Below are 11,216 nucleotides of genomic sequence, written 5' to 3' on the forward strand. Positions count from 1 at the left end.
CCAAGTATGTAATCAAATCATCCACTTCCACCTGGCAGGAAGGAGGCCGTAGGAAGGCTGCGGGCAGTGTGAGCAGCTGCGGGTGGGAGGATCCCACTGCAGAACCAGAGCCGCCCCAGGAGGCCCGGCCCCGGCCCACACCGTCTCTGCCTGTGGAATCGTTCCTCAAAAGTCCCTCAGTGCTGTTTCCCCTCGTATTGCATGACACGGTTGGTCCTGCCTCTGTTCCCCTATCCAACTCAAATACCCCCAAGCTACTGGAACTTGCGACTTTGGAAGGTGCTGTCCACTTCAATCTTTCACAAGTGGAGGGCTACCCGGCTGCCACTGCAAAGCTGGGATTTAAGACAATTTAGGATTCTAGAGAGATATCTGCCTCCGTGAAAGGCAGTGAACTAAAGGAGAAGCGAGCCAGCACCTGCAGGTTGGAAAATGCGAAGCGGTACACACTTGGAAGCTCGTGGAAGCACTTCCTTCCACGCGCTGCCCTGGGTCTGCGAAGGAGCTCAACTCCAGGGACTCGGTAAACGTTTACTGAGTGACGGGACAGAAGTGAGTGTCAACGTAAGACAATGGGTGTAATTAGATTCTCAGGGTCGGGTTAATTGAATTTCCCCGGGCTATTAAGAATCGGAATGGAGAAAATCAGCTCACATTTAGCTCATGTGTAGTTCATAGGCCATTTAGCCCTCCAAGTCACTCTCTCCCAAAGGCTGTTTTTTCAAGTGAAGAAGAAAGAAAGCAGCCCCAATGTGAGGTTTCTGTGCCAGGAGTTACGGAAAATAAAGCGAAGGACATCACAAAATGTGTCATTACAACTGAGGGGCTTTTGCCTCATTTGACAAATGGGAATTTAATGCAAAAAGTGTAAAAGTAGAGACTGCTACCCGAGGCCGTGTAACTCAGCAGGACACAGGCGTCCACACGAGGCCCTGCCTCCGTCGCACTGAGCAGATGCGAGCACAGACAAACTCAACACCGAGCACGCTCTCTCTCACACTCAACTTCTACCTGTCAGTCAGCTTTCTCCACTGTCTGCTTCTCGTTTCCACGTGGCTACGCATTTGCTATAAATCTTAGTGCCCTACGTATATGGCAAATACATGACAATGCCACTTGAATCAACAAGAAGTATTTTATTGCAGGTAGATAAACAGGACTGTACAAGCTTGAGAAATCAAAACTATCAAAAAAGTGGTCAAAGAATACTGACATGACAGAATTTCTGAAAACTGTTTACATAGATACATGATTTTATAGATGTATGCATGTGAAAATCTAGAAGACAGCTATTGATTGGAATTTATAATCTGAGCATATATGAATGTTCAGAGAACCATGAGTGTTTATAGCTGTGGAATGATAAATATAGAAATAATTCTGATTTTGTTCATAAAAAAAATTTTTGTTAAAGGTTCAAATAATCTCAACTCACAAAAATGAATGCATTTGTTTGAAAATATTCTTCAATTTGTTCCTTTCTTGTTTGCTTCCTAATAAAGTTGTTTAAAGAATAGAAACAGATGGGATAAAAATCTAGACTATGAATCAAATTTTAGTTGTGAACAGCACACTGAGAGAGCACTGCACAGCATACAGATTCTCCCTGTAGCTGAAAGGAGACATGGGGGCCGCACGGCTAGGATCGGCACCCAAGGACACAGGACAAAGCCGGTGTGGGAAGCTGTTGTCCGCCGGAGCCCAGATCCTTGGACACGGGTGTGGGTGGCAGCTTTGCAGCCCTGCCATGTCTCTTCTGGAAGCTGTAGGGCCACCCACATGGACTTGCCGTGGGGCCAGAATTTTTGTCACTCACTTCTGATTGAAACTGGTGCACATGACTGCTGAACAGAAGGTGACGTGTTGGTGCCCTGACTGGATGGAATCATCTGGCGTTCTGGCATTGAGGAATAATGGTTTGTTCAGACGCACAACTCCACTACACCAGCAGGCCGCTGGGTGAGCTTCCTGCTCTAAGAAGGAATAAACTCAATGATGCAAGTTAATGATCCACACAGCTCCAAGATCTGCTAGCTGCAAGCTGGCCAGGCTATGCTTCCAAGACCCCGTGGGAGACAGCGCTGGGACCCTGCAGCTGCCGCTGGAACAATGGAAATCCAGGGAGAAGTGTGCACCAGGAAACCGAGGTTTTAGTTCTCCTTCAGCCAGCGTAGCTTACTTTTTTTTTTATCCAACAACCTCCTTTCAGCTATTTTGACGAACAACAACTAAGAGGAAGTAATAGGAAAAAAAGATTCGGTAGTATTTTTTTCTTTTTTGCTCTTTATGTCAAAATTTGAAGAATGTTTAAGAAAGTGATGGTTAATAACTGCTAATCATTTGGCATTTACAAGCTTATTAACCATTTACTATATGTTACAGAGATTTAGATATTTGATACACAACTCGGTACTCGCAAATATATAAAATACTAAAATCTCTGTGTCTCTTTCTATTGTGAAGGTAACAAGATATTGCAAGTTTAAATAAATTGCCCAACACAACACGTCTAGAAAGTGGCATAGTGAAAAATTAAACCTACACACACCACACGGTCTGTATTCCTCAGCTCTGGTCTACACTGCCTGAAGGACTTTGGGGAAGGACTTTAAATACAGAGGCAGTGCCAGTGGGGCTGCTCACCTTAGAAATGGGCATGAGGGTAGACTGCCAGCCTGGGCGCCATGGGCAGGCCGGGCATCGCTGTTTGCCTGGGAGCACAACGCTCGCTCTCCCTGCCCTGTTGTTAAAAAGGACGGGATCCCTCGTGCCCTCCAGTTGTCCCGACATAAGGACTAGTTAACAAAGTCATTCTATGAAAAATCTATTTGTGCTGGTAGACCACAAATTTTCATTTCAAGGTCGAAAACAAAACTTAAATGTTGAAATTAAGGCTACTTGTCAGATGAAGGAGTCAGTAGTCATATTTTAACAATTTGTCAAAGGACAATGAATAAACACGAAACTGTTCATACAGCACAAGTTGAGACAGGGCACCGACACTCCGTGTTACTTTGTGTCTTTCTGCCATACATTCGCACAAGGGAAAGCAGCCCTGCCACACCTCCCCACAGCCGATAAATTCAGAGGCAGAAGTGGCTCAAGAACGTGTGGGCTCCCAGCATAGTCGAGGAAAAATCAACTGTTTGAATTAACAACACCTAAAATGTGCCATCATACTGAAAAATTCCAAAGCATATGTCTCTTCACTGAACGTGAAACAAACAACATGAATGACTCTTTCTGAGAGAAAAAGGAACATTGTACAAATGGATCATAACTGCCATAAACTTATAATTTTACAGGTCTGTTTTATTTTACAATGATAGGTTTACATTTTATAATAATATCCTTATCACCTATTATTCTCTAATAAATTCATAACCTAGTATTATAAATAACATACTATTAAAGTTGGAACAAAATCTACCAACTTAACCCTTTCTGTCCCTCAAATTTATAGATGTCTTGGAGTGTGATTTTATAAATTGTGAATTAAGTATGCTATTAAAGTGAATCTCTACCATTCATATAACATGATGCTTATATTAATTTTATTTGTTTTTAAAAATTCAACCTATTAGTTGCTTCAAGTAGTTCTTAAAAACTGTAGGATATTTAGCATAATAGATTCTAAGTCTATTTATATGAAAACAATAGACCTCTAATATAAATAAGCCAATATAAGTAAATAAGAAGATTCTCTCCCAGAAGAACCTTTGGACAAAGTCACTGAATAGGAAGGGCACCCGCATGCTGACCCTGTCTGCTGGCCATCCCTAGGCGTTGATGACCAGCCGTTCACATCCCTGAGCTCATGCACAGCTCAAATCCCACGAAGTCTGTGGTTTGTCCAATTTATTTTGATGGCCTTGGGTTTGTTACACCACATTAAGCATGTTTATGAAGCCCCTGTCAGGGCCACTGACAAACTTGGCCTTGTTATTACCGGCGAATAGCTTTAAAGTTTGCTTTTCATCAAAACACAAAACAAAAACCAAACGTGACCCTGTCCTTTAAAGAAGGAAATTACATGGGCATTGGTCAACTTGTTACCGCAGTAGCTGCAGTGTGTCCTTGGTGCCCCAGGAGGAATCAGCCTGGTGGAAGGGAGGCAGTTGGGCTGCTCCCCTCCTGGTAGCCTGGAGAGCACCCCTCGCTCTCACATGCATGCACAGCAACCCCGATCCAGTCTCCTTTCCCACGCAGCCCTGGGGGGACATTCGGATTTAAGCCATTGCAAGTTGCTCAACTGCATTTCCCAATGTGCTGTTTCCACAGGAGAAGAGGAGTCATTGGTGCCTCCTCCCCGTTGAGCCTCATTTTCACGATGAGCAGCCTCACCCTATTCTGCAGAAGTTAAAAATACTGAAAGCAGCGATACTTAAGTTCCACATTAATTTAGTGTTCCCAGCACTGCTGGTAGAAGATGGTCTCAAGAGGGAGACTTTCCTGTGAGCCTGCACAGCACCACAGCCTCCGGCCCAACACCGCCTGAAGCAGAACTCAGATCCACACCAGGCCCTTCTTTTACCTGGATTATGATGGTGCCAGGAGGGGCACTTGTCGAGAGCTTGACTTGACTCTAATAAATACTATGTGTATCTCTACCGAGAAAACAATGTTTTCTCCAAAGATGTATGCTTGAATGGTGCTAGAAAAATGAAGTGTCCAAATGCAGAAGAAGTGTAAGACTTAAAACCATAAACATACTAAAAGCAGACCTATAGCAAACCTTCAGAATATGGCTGTGGGCAAGGATTTTTTGGACAAGATTCCAAAGCTCAGGGAAAATAAACAGAGCACTAAGAAACATCAAACTGCACACTTTCTGTACCACAAAGGGAACCATCAGAGAACAGCAGAGACTGAGAGAAAATATTTGCTAATTATACATCTGCCAAGTGGTAAACGTCCAGAATAGATAAGAAACCACCAAAACTCAGCAGCAAAAAGCAAGTAATCTGGTTAAAAACAGATGAAAGAACCAAACTGACATTTCTCAAGAGGAGATAAAATGGACAATGGGTATCTGCAAACGTGAGTTCAGTTTTCATCAAGGAACTCACCTCATTGACATCAGAGAAATGGGAGATGGTGTGTGCTTCGTAGGCATGGAGATTAGGGCACTCATGCTGGAAAACAGCTCAGAGATTCCTCAAAAAGTTGAAATGAAGCCACGACATGACCTGGCCATTCCACTTCCACTGTGTGCCTGAAGGACGGAGTGATCGTGCCAGGGACATCTGCACCCCAGGTTCACAGCCAGGCCCGGAGTCCACCCAAGTGTCCATCATCGATGCCTGAGGAAAGAAGCCGCAGCGTGTCCAGAAAGACACGGTGTGTGGTCCGAGTTGGGGCACTTTCATCCACAGGAGCCTGTGAATCTTTGCTGCTTGGGACGAGGCAGATGGAGGGATCACCAGGTCATGTGAAAACAGCCTGGCACTGAAACACAAGTGCCACGTGATGTGTCCCACGTGTGGAGTCCAGCAGAGTGGGTCTCGTGGCAGCTGAGAGTGCACTGTGGTTTGTGCTTACTCGCTGCTTGCAGAGTGCTGGTCCACAGCACAGTGACTGCAGGGGACAGTGCTGTAATGCACATTTCAAAAAGCCAGAAGGGGTTTTGTGTGTTTTCACTAATGAGGAGAAGCACGTTTGAAGAGCTGGATGTATCTAACCTGATTTAAACATCACACAAGGAATGCACAATGTAACATCACGTAACATCCCAACAGAAGAAGGAGCAAATGCAAACAAAGACATAAATCAGGAGGGGAAGAAAGGTTGGAGGGCAAGGAGAAAGGGGAAAAGGATTAAGATATAAGTAGGAGTACAAATGCCCCCGATGGGTGTGACCATTATGTATGACAAAATGTACTAATACAAAAATTGTGATTTGTATGTATCACTTAAAAATAGATCTAGTTTAACTAAGAAATAAAGTAAAATGTTGTATGAACCCAGGAATCAGCCAACTTGGTGCCCCAAAGTGTACCCTGATATTCGGTTTGCCGGGGTGTGTTTCAGCTCTGCCAGGGTAAAGCGACTGTCACCCAGATGACACTGGCATGACAGGCGTCCCTGCTCATAGGGTGGCAAGACAGTGATGGCTGCTGCGGTGAGACGAAGAGCCAGGCATCCTGTGTGCCATTAGAGCCCGTCATCACGCAAACAGCCTAGCAGTGGCCAAACCAGGCCACAGAGGCCTTGCAGAGGACCCAGCTCAGAGAAGAAACTGCCCCCTTTGTGTGGCAGCGGCGAGCCTTGCCCTCCTCACTCCTGCTCTTACACACTGAAGAGCTGGCCCTAGTTCTCCCCTTCCCGAGGAACTGCAGACACTGTCCCCCGCCGAAAACCCGGTCTTCACCCGCATTTGCTGTCGCTCCAGGAAAGGCGTTTGTCAGCAATCTGAAAATCCGAGGCGAGGCTGTGGGAGGGACCCAGGCATCAGGCCCACGCAGTCACCGCGTGGAGACACGGAGGTGACAGCCGCCTGCTAACCCGTGAACCTGAGTTAAGTCTGCCAGCCCTCATTTAGTGTTCAGAGACTCAGTACTGCATTTTGTAAACGGAAATCCAAGTTCTGAAAACAGAATACTGTAAACAGAATGAGGGGGTTTGTTTCTAACGACCGCGGAGATACCAGGGCGGTGTGGAGACAGAAATAAAAGCGAGGTGCTGCCTGGCAAACCTAGGGCAAATTGGGCCTGTCCGCTCCTCTTCCAGTTATCTTGGGTAAACCCTGTCGCAGAGACCAGCGGCGAAAGCTCTCCAGGCCAACGGAAGGCGCACCAACAACTGCGGAGTGTTAGCCTCTGGGAACTCGCCCCCCAGACTGGGTCGGGCTGTCTGACGCAGCGATGAAGCCTGTGCCATGTGAGGGCACGCGGAGGGAAGGGCACCAGGCTGGGAGCTTCCTGACTGCTGATGCTGGCCTCCGGCAGGACGTCAGCTCTAATTTATGGTCAGAATAATTCTCAGTATTTCTTCAGCTATTCCAGTACCAGTAGAAGAGCACCAGAACGTAAGAGACTGCATTCGAGGGCTCAAAACAGCACATCCGGTGAGCACATCCGCGCTCCTCCTGCTCGTGCTGCCCAGCGAGCGCTGTCAGACCCAGACCACTGCTCTCGTCTCATTTGCCGCTCTCGCTGTCTGGTGTCACCAACGGACCGATTTTCAGACCTGCAGCGCAACACAGCAGGGCGCTTTTCCGGCCAGACAGAGCAAAAGGAAGAAGGGCCTGAGAGGAGACGTGGCTGCCTGGAGGGTATGGCAGGGTGACTGTGAGCGGTGCCAGGCGGACAGGAGAGGAATGGTGTGGTCCATGCAGGCGGCTGCCTGCCTCGCACACCTGCTCCCGGCCACCACCCCCGTGACCCTGGGTGCAGCTGCACGGCTCCTCCCTCTCAGTTCCAGGAAAGTCCTCAGGGACTCACACATGTGCCACAAGGACACCCGCAGCCACAGCGGCCCACAGACTCCTGCCTGCTCCTTTGAACCTGCTGGGCAGGGCCCAGGGACTCTCGGCCGCACTCTGCCCCGGGGCAGGCTTGGCTGCGAGTCTCTCTGCGCCTGGTGTCTCCACGCGTGTCCCCCCTGGCTCTCCAAGCCATCGGCCCCCGCACGGGCCTCTTCCTGCACCAGCCTCTGTGTAATAACCGCCCTTCCGTGCCTCCACACATCTTGCGCTGCCTTTCAAGGCCCACTGCGCAGGAACCTGGCTGCTTTCCCTGTCAGGAACTTCTAGCCCGTCTGGAGTTACAGACCGCAGCACTCAATAAAGAAGGATTAATACCAACGCTCTGCTTAGTCATGGCACCCAGGTATGTCTGTGTGGCTGGAGATGGTGTGCTGGCGTTTTGCTGAGTTTTTGCATCCATTTTAAGGACAGACGGTTCCTATATGTGCAATGGCTCCTGCTTAACTTCTGATATTTATAATTTGAGTTTTTTCTTTGTGAATCTCAATTGCATACTCACCAATTTTAACCTTATAGAAAGCTGAAAACTTGATGACTCCAGTGTATTGAGGTGAAATAAAACTGTCCCCCAGGCTAACGTGGACGATAGAAGGCGACCCTCTGAACTGCCTTTGGGAGAAGAGGTTTTGAGACAACGTTTCACTACTGTGAGTGGTTAGTAGTTTTTTTGCCTTGAATGATGATGACAAGAAATTGAACTGAAAACAACTTTAGCTGTTTGCAATTGTAGAAGCACAGAAGAAACCAAACAGATTTCTGCAACCATCAGGGAGGGAGCTGCAGCTGCTGATTTTATGAAATGACAGCAGATGAGGTTGAGAGCAGTACAGGTAAGAGTCAGGTGATTAACACAGAATCTCTGAGAGGCTGGAGGGGGCTCCTGGAAGGATTAATGCTGCCCGGGGGGAGGCAGGCAGTTACCTTTCGGCTGAGGCTTCCAGCAAACTGTCAAAGCCATCAAGCCCCAGAGGTGGAGCTGCCGCCACCCACAGGTTCCACCGTGGGGAACATGGCATTGCCCTTCGCCTCTTAGAACCGGCACTGAGCTTTGTGCAATTAAGGATGGAGGTGGGGAGCAATCAATCCCCTGCTTTCCACAGCTACACTAACCTTTCAGTTTGTTTACATGCATAATGTAGCTCTTATTCAGATATATGCTTTAATGCTATGGAATGTACCCCTGATAGTAACATTGTGAGTGCAATCAATATTTGATGTCTGTCCGCTAGGTTCCTCCAGTCCGGAAAGTTGAAACTGGAGGATAAGTAAATTTCTTAGGATCAAGGAGAGAGGAGACCTTGGTCTCTGGATTCCACCACTGTCATATTAATTATACTGATTCTCTGAGATTTACTCAGTATTGCTCTATGAATGATCCTGGTTTATATTTATGTTAATCATAGAAGTGACAGTGCAAGAAATTTTTTAAAGAAACTTTAAAAATATAGGCGTTCTTAGCATATTATTTTTTGAGAAGGCATTAAATCATGCAGGAACTAAAATATCTGTGGTCATAAAAAGCACACAGATTGGCTTGATTTTAATAAAATGTTGGCTGCATCTGGCTTCCTGACTTATGTGATAGGCGACATTTAGGGTTTAAAGTGAGCCCTGGCATTCCCATCTGCTCAGATCCACACTTCTACAGCTGACTGTGTTCACATGTGTCTGTCTCCAAGCTGTACACACCATCTGGTGTCCTGATGTGGATGAAAATCTCCCTGAGGACAGACACTGTTGTTTTACTATAGCTAGCAAGGCTTTGGAGCACATGGTAAGGGTGTAAGATATTTTTTAACCCGTTCAATGAATAAAATCATGTATATTTCACTTTTCTTGTCAAAATCAACTTTTACTTCCCTTTAGTGATTGGTAATAGACTATTCAGACTAATCTTAAATTTTATTTATCTCTATATAGGTTTATTTCCTTCTGATTAAGAAATTTACATGAATAGCCCTTCTTATATTCTATATTGAAGATTTCAAGGATTAAATTATATATATACATGTATACATAATCTGTTAAGGAGGTTTTAAGAACTATTTTTGTTAAAAGGAGTACACCGGCCTCAGCCAACAGTAATCTGTCTGCTGAAGAGATAAAAATAAGTTTTGACCTCAAAGTTCTTACATTATAAAATGACTTTTGGTAAAAGTTTGATGTATGTGTAATTATTAATTAAAACTTTAAAAGAAAATGATAAAATTTGCTAAGTCTATAAAAAGAACATAATTTTACGCTGCTTTATCTTTATGAAATTTAATTTCATGATTAACCAAAAAGTTGTAAACTGTCATGAAGACATTTGATCAATCCAATTTCAGTCAAGTTTTGGAAATGTGGAGACAATGCTATAAAGATTGATATTTCCAAGTTAGAACAACAAAATCCATGGCTCTGCAGGGTTTAGGAGCCAATAGATCACCTGTTTTTCTCACAAAATGTTCTTCCTCTTAGAAACATATTCATAGTATTTCTGTGCTGTCCCACTGCTACTTGACATCATCCACAGATTACTGTAACCTTGCTGCATTTTAAAAGGAACCAATCTGCCACATCTCTGTATACCAAACTTATACACAAATCACCTGATGCTGGTTGGGTCCTTCAACAATTTGCATGATGCAGTCGGGGAAAGATCATGCTTTTAGAATTAAACACCTTTATAGGCATTCAGGTAAAAATTTTTTATTACAACTTCTTCTCTACAATGTCCTGGAATTGTGTGTATAAGAACAGGTTTTCATCTTAAAAATCTACATTAATGTTTCAAGTTTTAAAACAACACTAATGTCTGCAGAACAAATTCTCTTTTCTGCCCCCTAGGATGTTCCCCAAAGGTTTCTACTTTACTTGTGGCTGCCAAACTAGTCTTTTCTATTTACTTATTCTATTTAATACATATGTATGTATTCAATCCTAAAAGAATGTCGTTCAGCTGTATCTAGAGTTTAGGAATGACAATTTTTCTATTTCAATTCAATTTTGTTAAATTCAAAACTCATACATCCAGCCAAGAATTTTCCTCGGTTGATACTGACTAGAGCAACGATGTCCTCTAAGAATTTCTCTTGGAAGGATAAGACAGGGAGTCATAGAAACACATATTTACTTGTTTAGTGAAATAAAATTAGAAGTGGTATCACAGAGCCAGGAAAGCTTTTGCTCCATGTGTTGGAAATCCAGCACCACTAACTCTGCATTAAGAAGTCTTTTTATTCCCAAGTACATAAATCTATGCAGATAACACATTCAAACTTGCTCACACTGAATATTAAACAGTTCTCTTACTTTCACTCTTTGACCATTATAAAGCTTGCATTGTACTATTAGATTTTAAAAATGATTTTACTAAGAATAATGCATAAGACATTAGCTAAAAAGTGGACAAAAAGCTATTTCTCTGGTAATATTTGTTAGTGCTCAGGAGCATGAAATCATTTATCTTCAACTCTTTTGAAAGTTTTGAGGAATAAATAGTTACAGATGAATTAGAAATCACCACATATGTGTCATGATTTCCTGTTACTAAAGGAAGCACACTGAAATCTGAGATCAGCTAGCACATTTAATTTTGGAAAATATAAGATAATATTGCCAAAGATTTAAAATTTTTTATATGTGTGAATAAGATAAAATGAGAACAGTCTTAAATTTCCTTAGATCATTTGTTATTGTTACTCAATCTTAATATCTTTTCATTAAAAGTTCTTGACTTAGGTTCTTA

The 11,216-nt window shown here is 44.1% G+C and overlaps 1 long non-coding RNA gene across 1 annotated transcript; it reads left to right on the forward strand.

The window, feature by feature from the left end:
* The first annotated feature begins 7,402 nt into the window (after window positions 1-7,402).
* On the forward strand, window positions 7,403-8,707 carry LOC104870829. The gene is made up of 3 exons (XR_782639.2): window positions 7,403-7,829; window positions 8,003-8,133; window positions 8,217-8,707. It is a non-coding gene; the product is annotated as an uncharacterized LOC104870829 (long non-coding RNA).
* Window positions 8,708-11,216: the final 2,509 nt, after the last annotated feature.

Source organism: Fukomys damarensis, unplaced genomic scaffold, assembly GCF_012274545.1.
Source record: "Fukomys damarensis isolate Sample0158 unplaced genomic scaffold, DMR_v1.0_HiC HiC_scaffold_4, whole genome shotgun sequence".
Lineage (NCBI taxonomy): Eukaryota > Metazoa > Chordata > Mammalia > Rodentia > Bathyergidae > Fukomys > Fukomys damarensis.